Raw genomic sequence first — 18547 nt, 5'->3', positions numbered from 1 at the left:
GGGTATGGATGATGGAAGGTAAAACATCTTAGAAAGGTTCACCTCTTGAGATCATATAAAAGATGATTCAAGTGTGTTCTTAGGAATAGGCAACAATGCAAGCAAATAAAAGCAAGGTGATACCGGATGCCATCAATGGTCTTATACCAATCTCACAAACAAAAGCGGATATCGGATACCAATAAATGGGTTTACACCAATCTCCTAAAACAAAACAATGATACCGGATGCCATCAATGGTCTTACTCCAATCTCACAAAAGCAAAAGCGGATATCGGATACCAATAAATGGGTTTACACCAATCTCCTAAAGGAAAACAAAACTTGGATGTTAGATGCCAATCTATCTGGACTTATACCAACCTCCAAAGGATGATCATAGGAATACAAATGCCAACAACATGGACTTATAATTGCATCCTCACATACAACAAACAAACAAACATTTAAGCAATGGACATGAGTGACCAAGTGAAATGGTCTTACACTCTACCCCTTCCAAATCCTAGGAACAAAGGCCAAAGAACATGGTCTTACAATTGTCCTCAATGGGTAAACTCAAACAAACCACAAGAGTATGCAATGATGATCATGCAATAATGAACAATCAATGATGATAAGTGCACCAAGGCAAGCAAGCAAACATGTACAAATGCAACAAGCAATCAATCAAACAAAGTCATTTAGCACACACTATAACCAAACAATTAGGCTCAATCAAAGGGTTAGACTTAAAAAGTCAACTGGAATAGGGTACATGGTGCTCTTAACCTTGACATTGAGAGCCAAGGTGAAGCAGATGAAAGGATATGAGGGGTGTGCCTCATCACTCTTATCCCTGGTCAGGGAGAGCATTGAATATCAGAAGGTGTGGGAGTTCAGAAAGATGGAACTCTCTCCACAAGTTAGACTCGATAGATCTTGGGATTTTACTCACTATGCATCAACACATGTGGTGTGAGCAAGGTGAGTGACTCACAGAATAGTAGGAGATAGGCTACATATCTCTTTTGTCTACCAATTGCCTCATATGAGGTCTTTACCTGCTTTGGGACAAAGTTAAACAATCACAAACATCGCCTCTTAAGGAGGACTTCAGACAGTTGCCTGGCTAAATAACAAGCCAGGTCTTCCAGACTGCATGGAGACAAGAGAGTCTACCTCAATGCTTAAGCAAAGCAAAGCAATAGCAAGTTCTCAAAGGAACTAAAGCGACTATGGTACCTGAAATCAATCAAATATAATCAGTATCCCAATCACAAAGTCAAAACAGACAAGTTATGAACCAACAGACAACACAATCAATCATATGTGCAAAGCACAAACTCAAAACAAATGAGTTAGCATCCTACAAAACAAACCAAGTTAGTTCATCACAATCAATTAAACCAAACTCAATCGACTTGAATTAAACTCCTTAAAGCCATTGATTCTTTAACCTGAAAAAACAACTCAAATGTGAGAAGTAAGACCACTAGGACAAGCCTAGGGTCAAAAGGGAGGTGAAAAATTCAAAACAGCAAGTGAAAATTGATCAAAATCAAGATTTATCAAATAAGAACAACTTCCAGTTGGTCCCATATCTAAAACATTCACCAATTGCATTTCATAAGCTAAACATGTCAAACTATGCATTTTGGAATCACAATGGAGCAAACAGAATGATCACAATCAAACCAATACCAAAATAGCTCAATAAATTCCCAGAAAATTCAAGCTTAAACAGAACACATTCAATGAGCAACATATTAAATTTCATGCTATTTGGACCAGAGGAAGTAAGCCAATGAAAATCATCAAATCATGGTATGAAAAAACAAGCTTATACAAGGTATCAAATTGAGCATCAACTTCAAGCAAGTGTAGAACAGAAATGGCATAAGGTAAATGAATGAGACCAAAGCCAAAATGAAGTTAAACATGTTAAGAACCAATCCACAAAATTTTAGCTTCATATGACAGGGCATGAGAATTTGCACAAGTCATGTAAGTTGAACACTCCACAAAAGTGCAAAAAATGACTAATCAGCAAAGGAAAATCCAATCAAACAGGAAATGGACCAAACAAATCTACAAAAAATCATGCTCAAGCTAGACATACAAAAGTAATCACATGCAAAAAATTAGAGCAATCGGCATAGCATAAGTGTGGAAACAAAAATCAAGAAGTTGGACAAAACCTAGTGTGACATACATTGTCACACTCATGAAGATCACATCATATCTCTCAATCCAAAAACACAAAATTCGAAAACCATATACCAAAATCACCAGGAATGAGTCTAGATCATGCATATAAAATTTCAAGCATTTTGGAGCAAGCATCATTATTTCATGAATGAAATGGTAAAACATATGCAAGAAACATACATGAACAAATATATTAGACCAAAATAAAACACATCCGTGCACAACTTGTGTTATCATACCTATAGAAAACTAGAGAAAAAATGGAGATGGATGCAAAAATCCCCACACAATTTGGATCATCCAAGAATTATTTATGAATTTTTGAAGTTTAATCAAGAAAACGAAATAAACATTTAAGGAAATAAAAATGAATTAATGCTGCGAATGGCAAACTTGTAATTACGCTGCGTTACAATGAAACGCAGCGTTTCATTTAATCCACATGGCGCCGCGTGATTCGCTGCCGGGCGCGGGAAACACAAATTTTAACGCAAACACGGGAAATGCAGATCAAACGCGAAAGCTGGGACGAAAATCTGAACACATCATCGTGTTCTTCATGTTCATACTGGTCAACAGCAAATCGTCACAAAAATCATCATGCCATATACCAATCGAATCACCACATCATGTAGATCACTAATCTAACAAGCAATTAACCTAATTCTAAACATGCTTCACGGATCGAGCCAAGAAAGTTTAACATTCAAATGTTCAGATCTACATATCTTCAACAATACTTGATGAAATTAAGTGATCTAAGTTGCAGTGAGCTCTATGTTCCACGATCTACCTAAGCCACATGTTAATTGCAAGAATCGAAGGATTTGGATTCATACCTCTTGAAGGTGTAGTTCGTGTTTTTGAGCTTTTCAAGCCTCCAATTGCCAAAACAGATTGCCTATGATGCTTAGGAAGATGATTGGAAGTGTTAATTCAGTTCAGAAATGCTTGATGATGAAGAAACTTCAAGATGCCATGATTGATCAAGATTCCAACAGCTACGATTGTGCAAATTCTTCCACTGTTAGCTTCAAACAGATGAGCAATTCTACCTGCAGATGAAGACTATTACAAGAACCAGTGCAAATGATGAAGAATTTTGATGAATCAAAGTGAAAAAGTGTGAGAGAAAATTGAGAGAATTTGGAAATTTTTTGCTTTGGATCTGAAAAAATTAATTGTGATCCCGATTTTCAGTTACAATTAGGTATATATACCTCCTGTTAATCAGTTGTGCTAATCATGCTTAGCAAAATGGAATTGGATTAGCAAATTTCACATGTTATGCAATTTGGCACAAATGCCCCTATGTAAGTGTGATCAATGGAACAGTGCAGAAATCATGTGCTTGCAAGTCACAAATTCAATTTCAAGGCAATTAGAATTGGTTTGGCATGAAAAGGATGCATATTTTCAAAAGTGATATTTTCCCACCAAAATTCAAAATGAAACCACTTGAAAAATGACCTTTTTATGTGAAAGTTTTTGATGAAATGTAATGATGCATTATGATAGTACATGTTAAATGGGATTTCCTCAAAAAAGAATCACCCAATTTGGCCAAATGGTTTGAAAGTTATGCCACTTTGAAATTCCAAAATCCTTGAAAATGATTTGATCATATCTTGCCAACCACATATGAGAAATGAGTGTTCCTTGACTTTTTGGAAAGGTGAGACCAAGATATTCAACTTTCATGTTGGACAAATTTTGATTTGAAGCTTGCTTGGACATGTAATTTTGAGGAGAATGACTTTCCATTTTTGGCAGCTGAAAATTACAGGTCATTACTATTTTGGGAAACTTTTTGTCTGACCTCAAATCCTTCACTATGGATGTTTGAAATGTTAATTGAGGCTTGTATGGACATGAATGAGACCTTTCCAACCATCTCACACCCTCAAATCCCTGATTAAATGTACAGTTGACTTTGCTAGGATTTTGGTTGACTGAGCCATGCTTTGATGAATTTCAAGCCTTTTTCTCTTGAGATCTTGATACCAAATGATATCACAACTCATATGAATCTCTTATGAATGATCATGGTGCCCAAATTCTTCAAGAATGGCCACCATCCATTGCTCAATGAATGATTTGACTGTTTTGACCTAGTTTGCTTCATCTGCAAGAAACAAGGTTAGATGACAATACTTTTGTACTTTTGGTTAGTTAACAAATGAAAAGCAATGATATACAAATGCTAAACATGCTTGGTGATCAAAAACCACACTCACAAGATACTCACCCACTAGGAGGCAAGCAAAGGTGCACAATGATCCTTGAGGCAATGATATGATATGATATGATGCCTCGAGGGATCTTAGGGACAAAATTGGGGTTTTACAGATGCCTCTATATAAGGTCATTCTAGCTGGAGAAGTGAAGTTTAGAAATCTTCATCTCGACGCGGTAGAATGAGCTTAAATAACAGTAATGAGACAAATTTTGGTCCCTAAGAGACCTCATGATGCAAATGTATGCGTGCGAAAGACACAAACTCTGTGGGGATATGATTCACACAGAAGAAAAGACGATCCATCGGAGTAATACACTCACCAGGCACAGAGACTCTAACAGGACTCTTATTGGGGATGATAAAAGAAAAAGAATGCGTGAGCAGGACACGACTTTGATTTAGGGGATACAGAAAACAGAATGGAGACCTTACTGGGGAAGTAAAGGACTCACACTGGGGATAAGAGGACTTCCAAAGGAAACACATCCATTGGAAAGACTCAAGCTGACTCACACAATGCACGTACTGGGGAGAACGCCAATACAGCAACACAAATAGGAACACAAATCCACTGGGGAAATCTAGAAAAGACTTTCCAGGGGAAGCCAAGGATGAGATGTTGTCGGTATAAGGGCAACGAACTCAGGAAGAATGAATATCTAAGACCGGTATAAGGGTGAGAGATATCAATCAATCCAAACATCTGAGAAAGACCTGAAAAAGGTACAACAACTCAGGCAAATCTGACTCCACAGGGGACCAAGGTCATAATAGGGAGCAGAAAGGAAGGAACACCAGCGATACCGAAGTGTATAATAGGCGACCGACCGAAACGTGAATTGGTATATATGCCAAAACACTCATCATCCGAAAGGAGCTAGAAAAGCAGACTTGTTTATAGGATGGATATTCAATTTCACAAGGAATATGAATCTTACTCTGTGGAGAAAACAATCAAAAGATTGACCCAAGAGTGCATGAGACATATTATTCATTACCGGCAGACCGTGAATAATATACTCGAAAAGGAAAAGACACCAGAGATACCGGAGTATACAATAGGTGACTTACCAAAGACGTGAATTGGTATATATGCCAAGACACTCATCATCCGAAAGGAGGGCTTGAAAAAGCAAATCGACTTACAGGATGGACGTTCGAATCCACAACAGGAAAACGAAACCTTACTCAACTGGGGACACAAACCCAAAGAGTGCATGAGATATAATATCCATTACCGTCAGAACGTGGATAGAATACTCGCATGAGATATATTATCTATTACCGGCAGACCGTAGATAATACACTCGCATGGTAAGAAACACCAGGGATATCGGAGTATATAATAGGTGATCTACCGAAAACGTGGATTGGTATATATGCCAAAACACTCATCATCCAAAACACAAACTGGTTAAAGGATGGGTATTCGATTCTACAAAGAATACGAATCTTACTCAGCTGGGGAAGAGCAACAAAGGATTCCAACCAAAGAGTGAAAGAGATATATTATTCATTACCGGCAGACCGTGAATAATATACTCAAAAAGGAAGAGACACCAGAGATACCGAAGTATATAATAGGTGACTAACCAAAGGAGAGACAATCGATACCAAGCATCCGGGTAAACGAAAGACAACTCAAAGAGGATAAATTGCAAGCATCCGGCAATTATCTGAAACAACAAATATTCGACTCCGCACAGGGAATAACGAATCTTACTCGACTAGGGAAACACAGAAGGCTTCGACTGAAGAGTGCGTGAGATATATTATCCATTACCGTCAGAACATGGATAACACACTCGCATGGAAGATTATCCACAACTGGCTACTGGGTTAACAAAGGATAAATCGACCGAAAAGAAAGGCATCGGGATACCAAAACTAGGTATATAATGATGACCAATCAAAGGGAGCAATAATCATTACCGAGCAAACGGGTAAATGAAAGGCGATCTGCTGAGGATGAATTGCAAGCATCCGACAATTATCCACAGGGACTGGTTGGGGATACATTGATAAACAATCAATGATCCAGGGAACAAATCACTAGCAAACGGTGAAAAGACCCACTGGCAACTTCAAAAGGGATAACATTGCGAGCATACGGCAATGATCCAGAAGACAACTTGCTGGGGATAAATTGCTAGCATCCGGCAATTATCCACAAGCAAAGGGAGGAATATCAACATCAAATATTGAATGAAGATAACCACAAAAAGTAACCATCATCGGTTAGGATGAACAACAAGGTTAACTCTGCAAAGGGGAGCAATTGGGGTTCACAACTACCGAATACGGGGTAGAATACCAAAATTCTGGCTGAGGAAACAAGAGGTTAACACTACCGACTACTGGGTAGAAACCAACGACTCAGCTGGGATAAAATTGCAAGCAACCGGCAATTATCCACTCGTACCATAAGGCACAAACTCCGATGGGGAGAACAACCACAACATGGGATTTATAACTACCGAATACGGGGTAGAAGACCACAAGTTCAACTAGGGATAGGGTGAATGAAGGCCAAAATACTAAGCACTTATTCAACTTATTCCACAAGGAAATGCAAACTCTGTTGGAGATAAAAACCACAGCAACAGAAGATCCACCATCAACCAGAACGAACCACAAGGGTTACCTCTGCTACGGGAAAAAAGATAGGACTTACAACTACCGAATACGGGGTAGTAGCCATACTCTGGTGGGAATATCCATAAATTAGGGTTTACATCTACCGAATACTGGGTAGAAGACCAACAACTCCGCGTGGGGATGGAATGAATGACAAATCCGCACGGGAAACGAAAATAGGGTTTATAACAAACCACACGCTGCTGGAGAGCAGGCAAACAGGATTTACGACTACCGACTACTGGGTAGAAGACCAACAACTCTTGCTCGAGGAATAAAAGGTATATAACCACAAATTTCGTCAAGAAGCAAGAACATAGGACTTACAACTACCGGTATAAGGGTAGAGGCCCCAAAAATTCCGCTGGGGATAAATGAATCGATGCCGGCTACTGGGAAAACCCTTCATTTCTTCCACAGGGAAGCACAAGAAACAGCTGACACAACGCCGATTCGGGATTGATCCGAAAAGACAGACTGAATCAAAACACGTCCTATGAGGATATAACTCAATAGGAAAATCCATCTCAATATATGTGTTGGGAGGAAACGGAAGAAACCGTCATCCACGAGGATATATCTCAGTGGGGAACTGCAGAAGGAAAATACAGACACTTTCTGCTTATGGGCTGACTCTATATGGAGAGATTTAAACACTCGACATCTGCTTGGGAAGATCTATAAAGAGATCTACAAAACCCAAAGCAGGAGACAACAGACAAAACATATATGGCAAACAATGCAACATGAATATCTGAATGTTTATGAATATGCATGAATATGCGTGATTTATGTTTGATGAATGCTAACAAAACAGACATATCTAACACAAACAGGCCCAGGAATCAAACATCCGGTATTATACTTCCAAGGGAAAAACCAACTGGAAAGCCAATCTGCTAGAGATCCACATGCTGTAAAGCAAAGATCTGCGGGTACTGTAGGGGAAACAAAGAGATTAGGATACATTAAATCTCTAAGCGATGGATCAATAAACAACCCAAACAGGGTACAGAAAGTCACAATAGGCAAAGTTGCCACCAAGACCAATCTGTAGGGGATCAGGGGAAAAATCTCGAGATTCTGCAGGGGATCCCAGCATCAACTGAGAAACAAGAGTTCATGGCTCAACCACGAACTGCTGCAAAAGCAACTCCAAACAACTCTGGGGAACAACCCACTGAAGGAGAACCATCCAGGTATAATCTAACTGCACAAGTAACTCTACTGGGGAAAAGCTATCAACTATCCTTTCAGAGCACAAACCACTGAAGGAGAAAGCACCACGCAAGTAGATTTCTGCAACAAGCCACTCTACTCGGGGAGAACATACATCCGACGGATCACACAAGTAGATTCTGCAACAAGCCACTCTACTGAGGATCAAAAGTAATCAGGAAATCACTCCAATCCTTGGGATGCTAGAGCCACCAACCGACCCTACTGGGGATTGAGATAGCTTTCAATAGGCAGAAACTGCCACAACAACCATTTTGCAGACTAAGCTGGGAAGAATGGAAAGCAACCATGCTGAGGAGAGACACAACAACTCCGCTGGCGACTGCACTGGGGAGAGACTATTGCTGGAGAAGAACGCGAAGTCTTCAACAACATCTCTGCTCGCGACTATACTGGGGAACAACCCCACCAGCAGCTCTGCCTGCGACAGTGCTGGGGGAAAGTGGTAAAGTACCGGGATATCAATCCACCAACCACTGAATCTACCACAAGGAGAACATCCATGCTAGGGATATTACTGTTGGAGAAGAAACCGAGTCTTCAACAACCACCTCTGCTTGGGGAACAACCCCAACAACAACGCTGCTTATGGAACAAACCCAACAGCAAAGCGGGAGAAAGAGTATACAACCAAATGCCAGGAATATGAACCAAGGTCTTACCGGTTGGGAATCATACCACCCTCGGGAGAGCACTGAGACATCCCTGAGTATCCTTTTGTCATTGTGAATATTCACTTTGTTTAAAACAATGATTTGAAAAATTCTTTGTTTAAAACAATGATATTTTATCAGTTAAAAACATGCAAAACATTTGTTGAATTGAAACAAATAAGAGTGCAAATAATTGGATAAAGCTCAAATTTATTTGATGGAATGGTAGCCTGCAAATGGCAAGACTCCATAGATCTATACAAATTTGAAATCAGTGATATATATTGGAAGAGGGCTACATTGAACATAATGATTCTTTTCTCTACCAATTTGAATCTCGATGTATGCGAAGCTTCGGTTGACGACGAATCGAGAATCTTCTGACGAAAAGACGGCTGCGAAGCAGAAAGTCTTGTCAGGATGCAGTTACTTGCCAAATCCCTAATTTTTGCCTAGATTGCCCCAGGGTGAGGTACTCAATCTAGCATGATGCAAATATACTCTTCTTTTTTTTTTATGTCTCTAACTTTTGCTTGGATTACCCTTGCGGGTTCTCCACCGGGACGCTCATTTTTGCCTAAGCCGCCCTTTCGGGTTTTCAACTTAGCGAGCCATTCTGTTTTTCATTTGCATATACTTCCTCTTTTTTTTTTTAGGCAAAGTATTTCTTGACTGCATCTGAATTCACAGGACGAGTGAAATCCTCCCCACCCATTGTTGTAAGCATCAAAGCTCCGCCTGAAAAGGCTCTCTTAACAACATATGGACCCTCATAGTTTGGAGTCCACTTGCCCCTGGAATCGGGCACGAAAGACAAGACTTTCTTGAGCACGAGGTCACCTTCTCGGAACACACGAGGCTTGACCTTCTTATCGAATGCTTTCTTCATTCTCTGCTGATATAACTGACCATGGCACATGGCAGTCAATCGCTTCTCTTCAATCAAATTCAGTTGGTCATAACGACTCTGAATCCATTCAGCATCAGTCAACTTGGCTTCCATCAAGACTCGCATTGATGGGATCTCCACCTCTACTGGGAGAACAGCTTCCATGCCGTAAACAAGAGAAAAAGGGGTTGCCCCTGTTGAAGTGCGGACAAACGTACGATATCCATGCGAAGCAAATGGCATCATTTCATGCCAATCTTTGTACGTAACTGTCATCTTCTGGATGATCTTCTTGATATTCTTATTAGCAGCTTCAACAACCCCATTCATCTTAGGTCTGTAGGGAGAGGAATTATGGTGTGCAATCTTGAATTCAACGCACAACTCATCCATCATCTTATTATTCAGATTATATCTATTGTCAGTAATGATCTTATTTGGCACACCATAACGGCAAATCAGCTGGTTCTTGACAAACTTCACAACCACCTGTCTGGTCACGTTCGCGTACGAAGCGGCCTCAACCCATTTGGTGAAGTAGTCAATTGCTACGAGAATAAACCGGTGTCCGTTGGACGCTTTCAGTTCAATCATGCCAATCATGTCGATTCCCCACATAGAGAAAGGCCATGGTGATGAAATCACATTCAGAAGTGTCGGAGGAATATGAATCTTATCCGCGTAAATCTGACACTTGTGGCATTTCTTTACGTATTTGCAGCAGTCAGACTCCATTGTCAGCCAATAGTAGCCTGCTCTTAACATCTTTCTAGCCATGGCATGTCCATTGGAATGAGTACCAAATGAACCCTCATGGACCTCAGTCATCAACAGGTTTGCTTCGTGTCTATCCACGCATCTGAGCAAAACCATGTCAAAATTTCTCTTATACAGCACTTCACCACTGAGGTAGAAACTGCCTGACAACCTTCTCAAAGTTTTCCTGTCTTTCACAGATGCCCCAGGCGGGTAGACCTGGTTCTGGAGGAAATTCTAGATATCAAAATACCAAGGCTTGTCATCATTTACTTCTTCGACTGCAAATACGTGAGCTGGTCTATCCAAGCGCATCACGGCAATATTGGGAACTTCATTCCAATACTTGACAACAATCATGGAAGCGAGCGTAGCAAGAGCATCTGCCATCCGATTATCCTCTCGAGGAATATGATGAAAATCAACTTCTATAAAGAAAGTTGAAATCCTCCTTGCATAATCTCTGTACGGAATGAGACTTGGCTGATTCGTCTCCCATTCACCCTTGATCTGATTGACAACCAGGGCCGAATCACCATATACATCAAGATGCTTGATTCTCAAATCAATACATTCTTCAAGTCCCATAATACAGGCCTCATACTCAACCATATTATTCGTGCATTTGAAAGTTAGCCTTGCTGTAAGCGGAATATGTGTGCCATGAGGAGTAATGATTACTGCCCCAATTCCATTTCCGTATTGATTTACAGCGCCATCAAACACCATCGTCCATCTGGAACCAGGTTACGGACCTTCATCAAGTGTAGGCTCATCACAATCTTTCATTTTCAAATACAGAATTTCCTCATCTGGGAAGTCATACTGAACTGATTGATGATCTTCAATCGGCTGGTGCGCTAAATGGTCAGCCAAGATACTACCTTTAATAGCTTTCTGAGCTCGATACTCAATATCATACTCAGACAACAACATCTGCCAACGGGCAATCCTCCCAGTTAAAGCAGGCTTCTCGAAAATATACTTGATTGGATCCATTCTGGATATCAACCAAGTTGTATGATTTATCATGTACTGGCGTAAATGCTTAACAGCCCAAGCTAAAGCACAGCACGTCTTCTCAAGCATAGAGTATCGAGACTCACAATCAGTAAACTTCTTACTAAGGTAGTAGATAGCAGATTCTTTCTTCCCTGATTCATCTTGTTGACCGAGTACACAACCCATCGAGTCCTCAAGAACAGTCAAATACATGATCAGAGGTCTTCCTTCCACAAGCGGAGACAAAATCGAAGGTTCAGACAGATATTCTTTGATACTGTCGAAAGCTTTCTGGCAATCCTCGGTCCAATCATGAGACTGATCTTTCCGGAGGAGCTTGAATATCGGCGCACATGTGGCAGTCATGTGGGATATAAATCTGGAAATGTAATTCAAGCGGCCAAGAAAACCTCGGACTTGCTTCTCAGTTTTGGTTGCAGGCATCTCTTGTATTGCTTTGACCTTGGCAGGATCAACCTCAATACCTCTTTTGCTTACCACAAAACCCAACAACTTGCCGGAACGGACTCCAAATGTACATTTGTTCGGATTCAGGCGAAGTCTAAACTTCCTCAGACGCTGAAAAAGATTCAACAAATGCTCAATATGCTCAACTTCCGTTCGGGACTTAGCAATCATATCGTCAACGTAGACCTCTATCTCCTTGTGCATCATATCATGAAACAAGGTAGTCATAGCTCGTTGATAGGTGGCTCCGACGTTCTTCAAACCGAAGGGCATCACTCGATAACAGAATGTTCCCCAAGGTGTGATGAATGTTGTCTTCTCCATATCTTCGGGTGCCATTTTGATTTGATTATATCCGGAAAATTCGTCCATAAACGAAAAGACTTTGAATTTAGCTGTATTGTCTACCAACATATCAATGTGTGGTAGAGGAAAATCATCTTTCGGGCTAGCTTTATTGAAATCTCTGTAATCAACGCACATACGGACTTTTCCGTCCTTCTTAGGAACAGGCACAATATTGGCCACCCATTGAGGATATGTAGAAGTCACCAGAAACCCCGCATCAATTTGCTTCTGAACTTCCTCTTTGATCTTCACTGCCATATCAGGATGAGTTCTTCTGAGCTTCTGCTTCACAGGCACGCACTCAGGCTTCAAAGGCAGGAAATGTTGCACAATATCTGTATCTAGACCCGGCATGTCTTCATATGACCAAGCGAAGATATCGGAATATTCTCGTAGCAAGCTAATCAAATCCTTCTTGACAGACTCTTCAAGAAGTGCCCCAATCTTCACCATACGAACACAATCCTCAGACCCCAAGTTGACTGTTTCCAAATCTTCAAGGTGCGGCTGAATGATCTTCTTCTCGTGCTCAAGGAGACGGGTAATCTCATCAGGAATTCCTTCAACATCATCTTCCTCTGCCTCGAATACAGGGGATTCAAAATTGGGAGATGGCGTTGGATCATTATGTTCAATGGGTTTTAGAATCAACCTGCATAATGATTTTGGTTAATGAAAAACTTTAGAATTTAAAAAAGGAAATCATTATGCAGCTGAAAAAATGTTTGCTTTTATTCTTGTTTTTATGGGTTTTTTGTGATCACTGATTTCATGCAAAAGCAAAAAGTGAAAAGTGAAAACAAATGGAAAAACAAATGTTTAACAATGCATTAACTGAATGAAAACATCATTGTATTAAATGCTGCCAACAATGTCATCACTTCTCCTTTTGGCATGGGAGAAGGGTTTTAAACAAAGTGAACAATTACTCTGATCTATGGATGACTGTAGGAACATCTACAGCGACCCAATTGTGGCAGACACCACCAGGAATGATGAAATTGTTCAGATCTTCTGCATCCTCTTCCAAGATAGCAGCAGCTTCTTCCTCAGGTTGATCGTCGTGGATGAACCCTCCACTCGTGAACAAACCTTGCTCATTATATGCCCCAGACGAAAAGCCAATGCCATCCCGGGATCTGTTGTCTTCAAGCTCAATCACCTTCCCTAAACCAGCTACTGCACCATATGCAATGGCCAGTTTTGCATCACGGTAGGAAGTGAATGAAGGAGACTTCTTCTCAATTGGTTCATCAATAGATAAAGCTTGGAACGGCGTTCCAACTTCATCCTCAGCGTCAATGTATGAGAAAGAAGACAAGTGGCTAACCAGGAGAGCCTTTTCTCCCCCAACCACAACCAGTTTCTTGTTCTTGACAAATTTTAGCTTCTGGTGTAGGGTGGATGTCACGGCGCCAGCCTCGTGAATCCATGGTCTGCCTAAGAGACAGCTATAAGATGGGTGGATATCCATTACCTGGCAGGTAACTTGGAAATCACTTGGTCCGATTTTGATTGGGAGATCCACTTCCCCAATCACGGTCTTGCGCGACCCATCAAATGCTTTCACAACAACACCACTCTGCCTCATAGGAGGCCCTTGATATGACAACTTTTAAAGAGTGGATTTTGGCAATACATTCAAGGATGATCCAGTGTCCACCAGCACGTTGGACATGGCATCAAATTTGCAATTCAGGGAGATGTGTAAAGCCATGTTGTGGTCTCTTCCCTCCTCAGGGAGATCAGCGTCACAAAAACTCAAGGTGTTGCAAGCAGTAATGTTTGCAACAATGCTATCGAACTGCTCGATCGTGACGTCGTGATCAACATACGCCAAATCCAAAACCTTCTGCAGAGCCTCTCTATGGGGTTCTGAATTCAACAGCAGAGATAAAATGGAAATCTTGGATGGCGTTTGTAGAAGCTGGTCTACAACATTGTACTCACTCTTTTTGATGAGCTTCAGCATCTCATCAGATTCTTCATTCATAATGCCACTCGGGCCAACTGAAGAAGCAGGAGTCTTTTGTACAGAGGAGGAGGGTCTGGCAACATCAAGTGCCGGATTCTGGATATTAACTGCCGTCCCAACCGGACGCTCAACAGTATCAGAAGCAACAGGAGCCTTGGGAGGTGCAGAAAATACGCGACCGCTCCGGGTCAAACCGCTTACATCAGCGATGTTGGTTACAGACGTTGAAGGCAAAGGCACTTCTACTCCATCCTGCACAGCAACAGGGTTATATCTGAATGGCACAGCTTTTTCTGAAGAGTAAGGCACAGGGCCTGCAGGCTTGATCACCAAAGACGGAGAAACCTTCGGCTTGCTGCTATCATAGCGAATAACAACAGGCTCGGGCAATTTGAACACCGGTGAAATAACGTTCACCTCCGGTTCGTCTTCGTCAACATTGCGATTCTGGAGAATCTCAATGGTTCCCTCATTTAGCAATTCTTGGAGTTCTCTTCGTACCTGATTGCAACCCAAACGGTTAACAGAACAAACACGGCACTTGTCGTGGTCATGCTCCATGTGGCTTTACTGACACAGCAACCGATGTAATTCGACCAACGACTGTCTGATATGGCTTACATATTTGACTTTGTATTTTCCAGGACACCCCTGGACCATATTGACAGATTTCTCATGCGCGGGCAATGGGTTCTTGGTGACATTCGGGCCTGAATCTTCAAAGCTCAAAATTCCACATCTCATAAGGTCTTGAACCTTAGTCTTGAATGGATAGCAATTCTCAATGTTATGACCCGAAGCACCAGAATGATAAACGCAGTGCTGGTCTGGTTTATACCACCATTGGGGATTTACAGGCACGGCAGGAGGATCCCTGGGAGAAACCAACTTCCTTTCCAACAAGGAAGGATAAAGCTCTGTATATGACATAGGAATTGGATCGAAGTTGATCTTCTTCCTATCATAATTCAAGTTAGCTTGGTTGGTTGTACTTCCACTAGGCTGATAAGCCTGTTGCTGTGGACGTTGTTGTTGATAATGAGGTTGTTGCTATAGATGTTGCTGTTGAGGTTGCTGGTATGGAGCACTGTCTCTGAATACAGGTGCTATATGAGCCACCTGGTGTTGATTGCTGTTGCGCCGTGCAGGCTTCCTTTGAACCGAGGGTCTTCTGGGCTTGGTATGGGATTGCACAGCATGTGCCTCCCCATCCTTCTTCTTAAACGCCCCATATCGTTTAGAAGAAGAGCTCTCATCTTTGGCTAACCGTCCTTCACGGACACCTTCTTCAAGACGCATCCCCATGTTCACCATCTCGGTGAAGTCAGAGGGAGCGCTTGCTACCATCCGCTCGTAATAGAATGAGCTAAGAGTCTTCAAGAAGATCTTAGTCATCTCTTTCTCCTCTAACGGTGGAGTAATTTGAGCAGCCAACTCTCGCCACCTCTGGGCGTACTCCTTGAAAGTTTCCTTTTCCTTCTGGGACATGGCCCTGAGCTGATCACGATCAGGAGCCATATCAACGTTATACTTATAGTGCTTGACGAAGGCTTCGCCAAGATCATTGAAGGATCGGATATTAGCACTGTCCAAACTCATGTACCACCTGAGTGTAGCACCGGACAGACTGTCCTGGAAATAATGGATCAGAAGCTGATCATTATCAGTTTGGGTTGACATCTTCCTGGCGTACATAACCAGGTGTGCGAGTGGACAGGTGTTCCCTTTATATTTTTCAAAGTCAGGCACTTTGAATTTAATCGGTATTTTGACACCGGGAACTAAGCACAACTCGGCAGCAGACTTGCCGAAAAGATCTTTACCTCTGAGGGTCTTCAATTCCTTCCTCAGCTCAAGGAATTGGTCGTTCATAGCGTCCATCTTTTCATTGACATCCGGGCCCTCAGACGGCTCGGAATGATAGATGGTGTCGTCTACCCTCGACATGGTATGCACGACAGGAGCAGCAGCAACAGGGACCGGGCTAGATGCCGGCATGTGAGCAAAAGTTGGAGCAGGCAGATCAGGCATGAAACTTGGAGGCATACCCCAAGGGAACCCGGCTGGCATTGCGTGAGACGCAAAATAAGCACTAGCGGCTGGCACGGTCGGAACCACAATCTCTGAGACAACTGTCCTCTGAACAGGAGTTGCAGGCGGTTGAGCAGGTTGATTCTGAGTAACAAGAAGTTGCTCCATCAAAGCGCCAAGTCTGGCGACCTCTTCTTTCAATTCTCGGTTCTCTTGCTCTAGCTGACCCATAACTCTTGCAGAATTTGCTCTAGTATAGTACCGGTGAGTCAGCTTGTCTTCAAAATAAATGAAGAACACAGAGTCAGAACAAGAAGACCAGAAACAAGGTACCTGCTTATGCAAATGATGCATGAAGTGCTTGTGCATATGCTTTGTTTTATTTTCAAGGAACCCTTAGGGTGTTATTTGCAATTTTTGAATTTTTAAAGCATTTATTATCATCATGGAAAATATCTCATTCAATATAATCGACGAAGAAGTACAGCATTTTTGATTCAATTACAAAGAGAAAAGGAAAATAACATCCTATGGATCCCTAGTAACTCGGGACGCTGGAAGACGAGAAACACACAGCTTCTTGATCTCTCTCTCATAGGCAGCCTCCATATCTGGTTTCTCCTTAGCAAGCTGATCATACTTCCTCTTCCAGAACTTGGAAGACTGAGGAAGCAAAGAAGTCCAAGTGTCGTTCGGATCGTCGATCACTCGATGCTCAAGAAACTCGATCAGAGCGTCTTTCTCCTTAAGCTGCTGAAGCAATTCCTCTCTTTCATGGATCCAAGCACGTGAAAGGTCTTCTTCTCTCAACTCCTCTACACGTTGGGTAGGGAGGGTTGAAGGCCCAGCCACATCCAATGGTGTAGGTCTCGGATGATCGTATGGCATCAAGTTCACGGCAGCTCTCTGTCTGACCCAATAGGTATAGGGCTCCAAAGCAATGCAATTCTTCGGGCCCAATTCGTTCCTACTCTTCTTGCAGATCTTGCGCCAAGCGCGGACAAATATGGCTTTCAGGCCTTGGGGATCTTTACCCTCCTAAAAGAATACACCTCCTAACAGAATGTTATGAGGTTTATCCTTTAGGGGGAACCCAAGCTGACGACGTGCGAGAATGGGATTATAGCTGATCCCACCACATGTACCAAGAAGAGGCACATTAGGGAATTCACCACAATAATCAATGATCTGGACGGTATCATACACACGATCGTACCAAGAGATATCATCATTAGTGAGAGACATAAGTCTCTGAGACCACCGTAGACATCCCTTGTTCTCCTTGAAGGCAAGAGTCTGTGGCAAGTGCAAAATAAACCACTTGTACAGCAAAGGTAGACAGCAGACAATAACTCCTCCACCCTTTGCATTCCTCAAATGCAAAGAGACATAGGCATCACCCAACAAAGTCGGAACGGGATTAAGAAGTGAGAAGATCCTAATGGCGTTCATGTCCACAAATTTGTCGAAGTTGGGAAACAACACCAACCCATAGATGAGCAGCACAAACAAAGCCTCAAAGGCATCCTCACTCATGGCCTTCCCATAGATGGTAGCTTGGGCGACGAGGAACTCGGAAGGAAAACCCTGAATTCCACCTTTGGTAGTCAGATTAGCTTTAATCAAAGCTTCGTCTATGTGCAACAAATCTGCAATCTCTCGAGCGGTCGGAATACTCTCTAGGCCACTGAACGGCACCTGATCCAGAATCGGGATCCCAATGAGGTGAGAATACTCCTCCAAAGTAGGTAACAGCTGGAAGTCCGGAAATGAGAAGCAGTGATACAAAGGATCATAGAACTGAGCTAGAGTACTCATCAATCCCTCATCAACCTGAGTAGTCAACAGAGGCAGAAGCTTCCCATATCGAGCTTTGAAACCCAAGGGATCTAATACATAAGATGTCAGATTCCTTAACTCTTTCACATCAGGCTGTTTAAAGCTGTACTTCTTTGTATGCCTTTTTGGTCTTTCCATGTCTGAAAATTTTGCAAATAAACCCTTTAAGTTCCTTGAATTTTTTTTTTCTGCTGACATGAAGTGCAGATGAATGCATGAATGCATGAATGCAACAATCACACTCAAGGATCAAGCAAAGCACACCAAACAAAGGTCGTGGG

This window comes from Lathyrus oleraceus, chromosome 1 (assembly GCF_024323335.1).
Source record: "Lathyrus oleraceus cultivar Zhongwan6 chromosome 1, CAAS_Psat_ZW6_1.0, whole genome shotgun sequence".
NCBI lineage: Eukaryota > Viridiplantae > Streptophyta > Magnoliopsida > Fabales > Fabaceae > Lathyrus > Lathyrus oleraceus.
This window is presented reverse-complemented; position numbering follows the sequence as displayed.